Source organism: Peromyscus eremicus, chromosome 1, assembly GCF_949786415.1.
Source record: "Peromyscus eremicus chromosome 1, PerEre_H2_v1, whole genome shotgun sequence".
NCBI lineage: Eukaryota > Metazoa > Chordata > Mammalia > Rodentia > Cricetidae > Peromyscus > Peromyscus eremicus.
Genome location: NC_081416.1, coordinates 189,443,665 through 189,456,781, shown reverse-complemented (window position 1 = coordinate 189,456,781; position 13,117 = coordinate 189,443,665).

The window sequence follows — 13,117 nt, the reverse complement described above, 5'->3', positions numbered from 1 at the left end:
ATTAAAAGAAAAATATTTTCCAGAAATAACAGAGTAATTGTAGATACAAATGCATAGTATCAGGGGCACCAGAGCTGCCAAAGGTCATGCTAGGAAAAAAACCTCAAGCATAGAGAAGAGAGTTTTGCATGAAATCACACCACTAGCCATGGGGATTTTGTCCTTGAAAGATTTTGTGATAGTAAGTTATTATCAAAGCTTTGAACTCCAGTAGGTTTACCATAGTTGAGAGAAGGCTCCAGTTTTATGAGTAATACCAAAACATAGAAAGGATTATTTGGGGAAAAGGAAGAAATATCAAACTGAGTGAACAGGAGGGTTAGTATAAAGGAGAACATACAGAAGGAGTTAGGGGAGGAGTGAATGTGATCAAAACACACTGTATTTAAGTTCTCAATTAATTCATGAAAGCATTTAAACACCAAAAAAGCAGCCAGACACATCAAAATGATAAGTAAAGGAAGGCATGTACTGGAAGGGAAATGGGCACAAAAGTCCTTCATAGTGGAAACCAAGAAAAATAGTGGAAACCAAGTTTTCGTTCCTAACAGAAAGATTTAAATGTGTGTGTGTGTGTGTGTGTGTATGTATATGTATATATGTACACACATAGAGTGCATGCATTTTGAGAATTTCTTACATGTATGTATTGTTATGAGCGTATTATATTCATAATCGCTTTTGTATTTTCCTAAAGACAGCAGAGGTGCTCAAAGCCTCCAACCAATAAGCAATGATAAGGGGATGAAAACTTTAACCACAAAATCTGATCAGTATTTTTTAGATCTCTTTTTTTTCTATATATAGAACATCAAAAATTATGTCAAGTTCATATATGATACTAAAATGTGGGTTTTTTGCTGCTTGAAGGCTTTATTATTAGATTTTTAAAATGAAAAAGCACTAAAGTAGGTCTGGAGTACATCATATTAGTTTCTTGGAAGAGGACAATGGGAGAGAGAAGAAACACAGCCATGCTTAAGTACTTGAGTTCATCAAACATGGAGGTTAGACAGAGATGGAGAAGCCACATTGCAGGAAAAATGGCTTCAGAGAAAGAGAAAGGGAGTCCAAGATATCACAGAAGCATAGTTAGGATCTGCCCAGAACCCAAAAGAAAGAAATAGAAAGAAAAAAATGAAATTAAGATTTTGAGAATGAGCACTTAGCTGCATTCAAAACAAATGAAAATTATGACATACTCAAGTATGTAAATGTTGTGATCTGGATATTCACTATTGTTATACACAAGAAAGTTCAATCCTATCTCCTATGTACTAGTTAAAATTGGTTTTGGATTTTAATGTATTTCATGGACATTAAATTTTAAAAATTTTGACCAACGTGAAAAACATAAAAATTGGCAAAAATGGTGAGAAATAAAAATACAAGATTCTGTCTCTTCATAAATATATTTTAGTAACCTATGATGTACAATATTGTCCCTGGATGACAGCTGTAGAAGATGGACAGACATATTGAAAGGTTTAGAAATCAGAGAATGTGTTGTAGGGATTATTGTCCCTGCATTGCCTAATTTCAACTGGAAATCATAGATATCATTATTTATTAACTCAATTACATTAGGTATGAGAGTGACATTGGATAAATTAATATTTATTAATCTTATAAGACAAAATCAGTCTAAAATTGTCCAAATTATTACTGAATGTGAATACAGTGATAGATAGACACATATATTTCTGCAAGTGACACATTGAGGTAAGTAATAAAAGAATTTCCATAGTGCTAACAATGACAGCCATCAGTACTCACTTCTGTGAGAACCCCAAAAACATTCTTACACCAGATAGGCTTTTGTGTATCTGATTAACTGTATGTGAGTTTCTTGTTGTGTTGTAAAATACCATGGCAGATTATACATTCTTTGTGAAACACCCTAAGAAAAGGGGAGCTAGCAAATAAGATCTCCATGCTAATGAAAAGTACCAAGTGAGGATAAACAAAGCACAGTGGCTACAACAGAATGGACGCCAAAGAAGGGTTTTCTAATAAATTAATGCAGTCCACATAGACCTTCATACAAAAATGTAGAGAGCATTCAAATTTCACTGTGCCCATATGAAAAGAAAAGGCCACAGAGCTTCAATTCATGGAAAGAAGAGATCAATTATGAGGCCCCAGGCAGCAATGGAGGGAAGAGCTCAGAATCATGATATAGATAGGCATCAAGATATTTTCACTGTTAATACACAAAAGGATGACAGATTGTGAGGAAACATGAAAGCTGACTTTACTGTCTGAGTCATGCTCCATGAAATTAAATTGATAGTTGTATCTCTTTATTGCTTTATTTTCAATTCCACAAAAATACTATATATATATATATATATATATATATATATATATATATATATATATATATATGGTGTTATTCTTAATTATCTGTCTTAAAAAGATAATAAAATCATTTATTGTTATCATTAAAAAGCAATGTTGATAAATCTTGGCCATTCCAAGTTAGCTTATTTCTTTGAAAATTTTTACATTTTATAATCAAAGTCTTATCCTGAAAGTTTCATGAACATGACTACCTGAACATGATATGAATTAAGAATACAATAGTAGATATAGCAAAGTGGCTGGAAGAAAGATCATAGGGTCTTATTTCTAGACAAAGAACTGGAGGCAACTAAGGAAATCAAAAGTCAGAGAAATAGTCTTCTACAGGGAAAAGCAAAGCCATCAAATATCCAATAGCAAATGGTCATCCTCAAAACTATGCATAGGAGTACATTAATGTAGACTGATCTGTTTGTAGTTAGGAACATGTATATATATGTGCACCCTTATGTTTATATATTAATGATTTTTTAAACAGTCAATAAATTTGGAGGGAGGAAGAAGAGTTATGTGACAAAGTATGGAGGTAAGGAAGGAAAAGAGAAATACTCCAATTATATTACAATTTCAAAAATAAATGAAGTAATAAAAAATTTTAAAACAAGCATCCCACTGTATGGTGGTATTTTATTTGTACTGAAATGTGATTTTAATTGTATGTTAATAAATTAAGTTGCCTGGGAATCAGAGCTATTAGAGCCATAGCAAGAGTGTGGCGGTGGTGGCGCACGCCTTTAATCCTAGAACTTGGTAGACAGAGCTAGGTATATCTCTGTGTGTTCAAGGATACAGCCAGCATTGGAGACACACGCCTTTATTCTCAATACCAACCATAGAAGAACTGAAAGTCTCTACAGACAGGTAGTGACGAGGGCAGTCACGTGTTTGTGTTTACAACCAATGAGAAGGCAGAACAGAAAGGCTATAAAGACAAACACACAGAAAGTAGCTCCCTTTCGGAGAGCTCTCTTGGCTGAAGAGGATCCCTGAAGCAGCAAGGGTGAGGCTCTTAGCTCTGACCTCTTGGCTTTCTTCCCTGAATTGGCTCTGTGTTTCTTATTTAATAAGACGGTTGGTTGCATCTACACCACGGCAATGTATTTGAGAATAAGCTGCAAGGAAATGCTTTTCGATTTTGATGTGTGAGACTGCTCACAAAAGGGCATATATTTATAGTAGAGGAGGAAAAACTCCTAACATCCAAATTGTAAAAGATAATATTCATGTGATACATGGATTTTTGTCACATTATTAACATAAGCAATGTTTGGAGATTTGGGGTAATCTACTTTGATATATCAAGTCAACCAAAATTTAAAGACAAAGGGATAGACATGTTCTTCATCTCATTAATTTCTAGAGACAGTAAAAATTTTAATTTGGAAGGATAACAGGCACCATGTATAACAGGATTTGTCATATGGAAAAAAAATATTTCACCTAGGCCAAAAAACCTAGCACTGAGTATGGGATGAATTTGATGTCGACACACACATGGTGGAAGTTTAAGTTGTCCTTCCACAGATGATCTCTCACCTGCATGTGAGACTTGAGGAATGAGTGTCCATGGACACACACAAAAAATTTAGGGAAAAATGTCTTGTAAAGTATGTATCATGTGCAGTCCATTAGACTAAGTCATGTTGCCTCAAAAGAAAACTTACATTAATCTGGAAATTAATCTATAATTTTATGTTTGGATATCACATCATCTGAATAGTTATAATAGCCCTAAAGTAAAATCTGTTTAAAAATTTAGACCACACAAAAACCAAAGTAGTGAAGAAAAATTCCTGCCCACAGCTAAGATGTTTTGTAATCTTGATAATTAAGAGGATCATTTCTAGGCATGTAAAAATTATATGCATGAAAAAAACAAAGAAACTTAGAGAGCAGATATATTCCCTCTTTGAAAACATATATGCACTCTCTCAGTGTAATAAAGAATGTAATCAGAAGACTTACAAAATAGTTTTAGCTTTGAGATACATACATTTCTTCTTCCTCAACATGTATGAAAAAATTAGGAAAGGTATTGTACAACGGAAGATTTTGAGGGAGTAATGGAAAATGAAAAACACACACATATTACTCTTTGGAAGTAACAAAAATATTTCCCTACCACAAACTTAACTTTATTTCTGACTTAGTAATAAACAACCCTAAGTGGCCACAAACTTGTCATTGTGTCTTATAATCACATCCATGAAAATGAGATTAAAAACTTGTTAGAAATGCATGGAAAGATAGGTAAAAGAGAAAAATGCTTCTGGTAGTAAAATGTTAGTAAATAATTAATTTAACTAAAAAAAATTTTGAAGACAGGCATAGCTGTTAATACAAGAAGAAACTATTGCCAACTTCTAAATCTGACACCCTTACAGCTAAATCAGTGGTTTCTAGCAGATGCAAACTTGTTATTCTACCATCTCATCCCTCCATAGTAACAACTTTTGGTGGCATCACCTCTTTTTACACAATTATTTATAGACTTCTAGAGTGTCCTGAGGAGCCAGGTAAACGTTGATAAAACTATCCTCCCTCTGAGGACCTAATATGAGAAACATGTGACTGTAAAGGTGTGGCCAAGGAAGATCCAATATTTCAATTTTCATATTTTGAAACAAACATCAACAAACAAGCAACTTATTGTATCATCTTTGAGAATAGAAAATAAATGAAGAATAACATACAATTAAATAAGGAATTTTGGAATAGAAGAGGGTATTTCATGATAAAAATAAGAAGCATAGGAGCTTGAATACACATATCACCTGGATCATTTGTAACATGAAATCTGAAACAGCATAAATGAACAACAACACTTACTGTATGCAAAAGTCTGTGTAAACGTTTGGCAGATAAGGATGTGGAACTTTGTTGTCTGTGTACAAAGTATGAACTGGGAAAAATACACCAATGGTTACATCTCCTTCAAGGTGAAAATCTTCTTTGATTCTGAAATAACACTCAGCGCAGCTATAAGCATAAGCATGACTGTGATTAAACAAGATCTTGATAATAATAACCAAAAGAAAACATCCCACCAACACACATGTCTGCTCAGACATAAGTCTGATGGATCCAGATCTTACAGGGTCCTGCAGGTTTATACTTAGCTCAAGTGTTTGTGACCCTCTGCGCTTCTAACTTTCTTGATGGGTGAGGCTGTCACAATAACCCAGAGAGCTGTCACAGTGTGAGCACTTTCTTATACCTCTTCCACTGCCAATGAGAATTCTGGAACTCTTTCTTCCCTTGGGCTATGCATCTGAGGCCCTGTATTCAGGTGAAAAACAAGCTGGAAAATATGTTTATAGTTTTTCTTCTGCACCCTTAGGCACCATGATTTCACCTAAAACAAGAGGCAGTAAGAGCTCAGGGATGAACTCCTCTTTGGATTATTTGGTCACAAGAATGAAGAAAGAAACTTTTCATATGAAAACAACTGAGATTGATGTTAACAGTCGACATTAGAGGATGGCATTCCAAGTGTAGTGAGTACAGAAAGGGCCAAAATCCCATGATGGAGGGAACCCAACAAAATGATTGAGACATCATGATTTTCCAAACCAAAAGAAGTCAGTAGATTCTACCTTGCTTAGTGTCTGTGTCTCAGAGATTCTTTGCTTCTACGATACATCTATATATGCCTAATAATACAATGTCCACATCCAGTAAAATCTGCTTATTTCTCACTTTGAGAAAATTAATGATCTTACTAAATTATTCAGCTCCAAATTAACCAACTGAGACATGAAGTTTCTTGTTTAGATTCTATGCTTTGAGCTACTGTACCTCTGCTGTCCTAGTTAATCCTCAGTAAATAATTGTGTAGATGTGTTGTTCTGATAAATACCTGTACCTAGTGCAGTGAGTTGACCAGCTACTGTTCTGAGAACATGAGGATGATACGAAATCCTTCTCTTTTCTCTATAAAGCATAATAATTTAATAGCCTCTAAATGTACTCTTCACCTAATAAACCAAATGAAGCTTCTATAAGCAGAGTTCTATTTACTAGTTCACAGGATAAGTTAACACAGTGAAAGTCTTTTGTATAATGTTGTATAAATGAGTTGGTGCTCCAAAATATTAATAAGTTCCCTAAAGAAAGGATGGAAGAGTGGAGTGAATAAAAACCCACAGACAATTGTCTGAGGATTGATAAACTTTATTTCTTTTGAATCTTGTGCATTAGAAGACAAAATTAAACATCAAAATAGTCCAGTTGGCAGTGAAATTAGTAAATCCCTCCATCACTTGTGCTTCAGGAACATAGAAAGCAGGAGGAACTGAATTAACCAAACAGGATATCTAGATGCTGTGTGAATATCTTCTAAGGGATTGCTATTTATGCACAACCCTATTTGGACTTTGTCACTTAGATCCTATGATATTTTGGTTTTTGTTTTAGCATATTATATCTCATTTTATATTTTGTTGTTACCTCTTAGAAGCTTATTCTTTTTAAATGAGAGACAGAAATCAAGTGGGTCTCGATATGATTGAAGAATGAGAGGGAGTGGTATGAGTAGAGGGAAGGTAAATTGATCAGGATATATTGCATGAGAAAAGTATCTATTTTTAATAAAAGGAAGAAACTTAAAACGAAGAAAGCAAAATGCTTTCACCTTAATGGACTACATACTTATTCTTTTATGAATTTGCTTATCCAGAGCATAATGCACATGTCAACACTAACATTGAGTGCCTTATTGAGTATCTTACACACCATCATGGTATTCCAGACAGCATTGTTTCTTTGTCTGTGTGTATTGTGTGTGTGTGTGTGTGTTTCTTTTTTAATCATAATCAGTTTCAGCTCCCTCCCCTCTTCAAGAGTCCTCCTCTCATCCCTATTCACACAACAGACACATCCAGTTTTCCTTCCCTGTTCCTCTCCAGAGACATTTGGGCCTCCCATGGATACCAGACAGCCATGGTATATAAATTTGTGTAAAACTGGGCACTTCCTCTTCTATCAATGCTAGAAGAGGCAATCAGGATGAGGAACCAGGTAACAGAGTCAGACACAGCCCCTGATCTCACTGTTAGGTTTCACACAAGAAGACTAAGCTATACCACTGTAACATATATGCACAGGGATTAGGTCAGTCACATGAAGTGAGTACTTACATAATTGGAATCTGAGGACAACTCTGTGATGAGCTAGAAACCCAGAGGAATGGAAACTCCCAGGAATAGATGAGAGTGACCCTAGCCAATCTCTTAGCAATACAGGATATGGAGACTAAACCAGTCATCTCCTATAACCAGGCAAGTCTTTCAGTGGAGGGACTAGGACACTAACAGAGCATTACTTCTTACAAAGGAACTCTCTTCACAGGAAGGGAATTACAACATTAGGCCCATATTCATGGAAACCACTAGTTTAATGTGGCCTCCACCATCCTTTATCAGCAAGCTTGGTATAATGGTAAAATGGCTTTTCACAGGTAAGATACCATTTATGTGGTGTTTGCACAAAGGGCTGTGACAGCACTTTCCAGAAGGTGGTAAATGCTTTGAATCAGGATACAGTGTATTGTATGCTGTCTTTCTTAGCCATCAGTTATGGGTCAGTGAATCCTGGTGTGGAAATTGGAATGTTTCCACTCAACATTACCTCTCATGTCCCAGGGGAAAATCCTTATTTATGCAAGGACTTTACGGACTGCTGTCCTAGAAATGTGCTTTCAAGAGCTGGAGCACTACTGCCTGGAAACACTATAATGATTTCTTCAAATTAGAACTTGATATTTCATCCTGGTCAAGATGAGCTTTCAATGGCCTCATGTGAGCAGGTTACTATAGGAATAATGGTGCTAGGAAATGGGATTAGTCCACACTACTGAAGGAAATACTGGTTGTTTTTGTACAATGAAATAATAGAAGGTTGTGTCTGGATTACAGCAGATCCTTTAGGAATATGGTCTATGTTACTATGTCCTGTGATTAATACTGTAGGAAACTGAAACCAAAACCAGTCCATGTGGGATGTTACAGAGCCCATGACTTTCAGAATGAAGTTAGACATCATACATTCAGGGAAACAGTCAAGACCTTCATAGGTGCTTTGCTGTAGTGTGGGGAAAATGAATAATGAGAGATAGTAGAACAAGTTCATTACTATCGGCACTTACTCTACTGACTGTAACAATTCTTTTCCCTTGCCAGCCTCTCAGGTAGACCCAAGAGTCTGTGATACCCAAAACCCTTCTATTGGTGGACACCATCTGCCTATTATTATCAAGCTACAAGATCCTGCCAGATATATCACCCAAGCTCAGTACCCTCTCTCACTCCAGAACCTAAGAGGACTTAAGCTTATCATTTCTGACCTTCTCAGGAAAAAGCTGCTCTGACTAACCTCTTCACCTTTTAACACCCCCATACTTGCAGTTAAAAAGTCTAATGGAACCTACCACCTGGTTCAAGACCTCCAGCTCATTAATTCTGCAGCGGTCCCCCTCCATCCTGTAGTGCCTAACCCTAATACTCTCCTGTCCACTATCCCTTCGGGAACCTATCACTTCTCAGTTCTAGATCTCAAAGACATCTTCTTTTCTATTCCTCTCAGTCCTCAGTCTCAAAATATCTTTGCTTTCACCTGGACTGACCCTGACACTCACCAGTCCACACAGCTGACCTGGACTGTTCTGCTGCAGGGATTCAAAGATAGTCCACACCTATTTGGTCAGGCTCTGGCCTCTGACCTGCTTTCTCTGTCTCACCCTGGCTCTAAACTAATACAGTATGTATTATATTATATATGTATGTAAGATATTTAACTCTGCAGCCCATCCTTACAGGTTAGCCAAACTAACACCTTTGCTCTCCTAAATTTCTTATCCAGCCGGTGTTACAGGGTATCTCCTTCTAAAGTTCAGATGTCAACTCCCCAGGTCATCTATTTGGGTCTATCCATTACTCCAACTCACAAGGCTATTACTATAGACAGAAAACATCTAATCCAGTCCCTCACAGTCCCTTCTACTAAAATGGAGATTCTGTCTTTCCTAGGAATAGCTGGCTTCCTACAGTCTTGGGTTCCATCTTTTTCTCTCCTTGCTTGCCCCTTGTACGAGGCAGATTAGGGCTTGCCACATGATCCTCTCCTCTATCCTATCACTAAACCTTTCCAAAAGCTCCAACAGGCCCTTCTTCAGGCCCCAGCGCTTCATCTCCCAGACTTAACCTATTCCTTCTCCCTCTATGTAGCAGAGAAGGGGGGATTTGCTCTGGGAACTCTAGGACATCAGCTGGGACCCTCCTTTGCACCTGTAGCCTATCTGTCAAAGAAGCTAGACCTTACCATTCAGGGCTGGGCACCTTGCATCCATGCCTTAGCAGATGCAGAGTTCCTTATTCGAGAATCAAAAAAGCTAAGCTTTGAGTCACCCATTATTGTGTTTTCTCATCATAATCTGTCCCATCTTTTAACTTATAAAGGCTTACAAACTTTACCTCCTTCCCGTGCTCTTTCTCTCCAGTTAGCATTACTAGAAGATGTCACACTTACTTTCTAGACTTGTCCACCTCTTAATATTTCAAGCCTTCCCTCAACCTAATGCTGACTATTCTCCTCATTCCTGCACTGAAACCTTAGAGGAACTGTTACCTCACCCTTCACACATACAGGAGGGCACATTGCCTCAGGCTACTTATACCTGGTATACAGATGGCAGCTCCTTTTTATATGAAGGAACCCGTAAAGCTGGTTATGCCATAGTGTCAGATACTGAGATAACAGAGGCACAGGCATTACCCACACACACAACTAACCAACAGGCTGAGCTGATAGCTCTCACCTGTGCCTTCCAACTGGCACAGGGACAATCTCTAAGTGTTTACAAAGACTCCAAATATGATTTTCATATCCTCCTTCCCACGCTGCTATTGGGAGGGAGCATGGCCTTCTCATAGCAAAAGGGGGATCCATATCTAACTCAGGCCAAATAATGGCCATGCTGGAGGCTTTCCACCTCCCCAGGGCTATAGGAATTGTCCACTGCTGGTCTCACCAGACCAATAGCTCCATCATCTCTAGGGGAAACAACCGGGCTGACCAAGCAGTCAGGACAGAGGCCCTCCAGGGCCAATTTTCACCTCACCCACCACAGGGAATCCATACAGTCTACACCCTCATAGGGAACTCCAGACACTAGACAAATTCTTTCCTATCTACACCAGCTCTTTCATCCTAATAATCTTGCTCTGTCTCAATTCATAAAAGCTCACCTGCAGCCCACCTCTGAGGACTTACAGTTCTTAAGAGCTATTACTGCCTCTTGTGAGATCTGCCAAAAAACAGATGCCAATTCCAAGTACAGGAGTCAGCCTTTTCCTACCCACCAGGCTAGAGGTTCCCTTCCAGGGACTGAATGGCAGCTCGATTTTACCCATATGCCCACCATCAGGGAAGTTAAATATCTCCTCGTGATGGTAGACTCATTTTCAAATTGGGTGGAGGCATATCCTGTTTCTAATAAGCGGGCTCAAACAGTTGCAGGCCTCTTTCCCTGAGGAATTATTCCTCAGTTTGGGGTTCCTGCTTCTCTTCAGTCTGACAATAGCCCAGAGTTCACCTCTCAGATTTCTCAGACACTAGCTAAGCCTCTTAACATTCCTTGGCATTTTCATATCCCATACCGTCCTCAATCCTCAGGAAAGGTGAAGCATACCAACCAGTCTTTAAAAACTTTTCTTCCTAAGATGTCACAGGAACTTCATCTCGACTGGGTAAGATTATTGCCTCTAGCTCTTCTCAGGCTCAGGGCTCTTCCTAAAAAGCTTCTTTCAATTTCTCCATTTGAACGAATGTATGAAAGGCCAGTTCTAACACCAGGTCATTTATCCAAACCTCCAACTATTCCAGATAGCCTGTTAACTCCTCTTTTATGTCACCTAAGGTCTATTCTATGGAGCTATGCAGACTGTTCATTACCTCAGCAGTGTGACAATAATTGTCCACCTCCAATACACATTGGGGATCAGGTTCTTCTCTTCCCTCCAGGCCAGCACCCTTCATCCCTTTCCCCTTAGTGACAGGGACACTACAAGGTAATTCTTGTGACTCTTACAGCTGCTAAACTAGAGGGCTTTCCTCACTGGGTCCACCTGTCTCATCTAAAACCTTTTATCTCACCTCCATCCCAGAAAAATCTCTCTTCCTATACATCAAAACCAACAGGGCCTTGCACTCTCAAGCTCCAGAGGATATCAAGATCCACTGCCTTGTCACCAATTCCAGAGGAATAAGGTATTACCCCTTCCTTTTCCAACCAGGGCCACACAGAGCCAGAGACAAAAAGGACCATGAAAAATATCCAGGTGGTAAGGAATATTATAATGCAACAATCTATCATTGTTCAATATTCAGTAACTGATCACCTGCGTTTCCTAAATGCTAAACTAGTAAAGGAAACTGGTGCCTTAAATAAACTACCTCTAATAAGGTTTGTCTCAGATAAAAATTAAGCAGAGTACTAAGGCCAGGTCTAGCTCAGATAAATGCCAACTCCAAAAATAAAATAATAATGATTCTTTTTTCTCTAAGCTTTTTCTATTTCAACAGTATCTTGTCAAACAGAAGGTTCCCAGCCACAGCATGGATGGACAGCTGCAGAATAAGGGGATGGCAGAACTTCTGTACCCCCCCACCATCCTCCCAGGACTTCACAAGCTACCCTCCCCATTTCCCCAAGAGCCAACCAATGCCCACTCTTCAGCTGTAAGCATTCTTTGAGAGAAACATCACCCTATACCCACTCAACCACATTTATTTTTCTTTTTTAAAAAAGAAGAGTCAGGGATGATGGATTCATAACACGCCCCCAAAGTTGGGCATGTTTACGTATGCCCGGCAGACCTAGACACTTCCATCTAGCCAGTTCCAGGTCAAAATAGCCATTTTTGAGTCAAGGTGTCTTACATGACCAAGACCATGTGGCTTTGCATGGTTTTGTAAGAGCGCACAATGCAACCATGTGATCTGCGCATGAGTGGAGTAGCCACATTGACCTGTGTACACTTGTGCCACCCAGCCTGTATAAGCCGGCACCATATTCCTGGCCTCCTTCTTCCTCTTCTCCACACAGTTGTCTCTCCGCAGGCCTGAGCACTCGTCTGTCTCTTTTATCTTAGTAAAACTCTTGTTAGTGGATTCTGTTGTGTATCATGACATTTCCTCACAGGGTAAGAGCGCAGCTAAATAACTAACAGCTACACTTGAATGCTTGTTAAGTCCATTTGCTTGAAATATATAGTTCTGATCTTTTTTAATTTATTTTTAATTTTGCAATACAATTCAGTTCTACATATCAGCCACGGATTCCCTTGTTCTCCCCCCTTCCACCAACCTCCCCTTCTCCCCAGTGCACCCCCCCATTCCTAACTCCTCCAGGGCAAATCCTCCCCCGAAGACTGAGATCAACCTGGTAGACTCAGTCCAGGCAGGTCCAGTCCCCTCCTCCCAGACAGAGCCAAGCGACCCTTCATAGGCCCCAGTTTTCAAACAGCCAACTCATACAATAAGCACAGGACCCGGTCCCACTGCCTGGATGCCTCCCAAACAGATCAAGCCAATCAACTGTCTCACCCATTCAGAGGGCCTGATCCAGTTGAGGACCCCTCAGCCATTGGTTCATAGTTCATGTGTTTCCGTTCATTTGGCAATTTGTACCTGTGCTTTACCCAACCTTGGTCTCAACAATTATCGCTCATATAAACCCTCCTGTTTCTCGCTAATT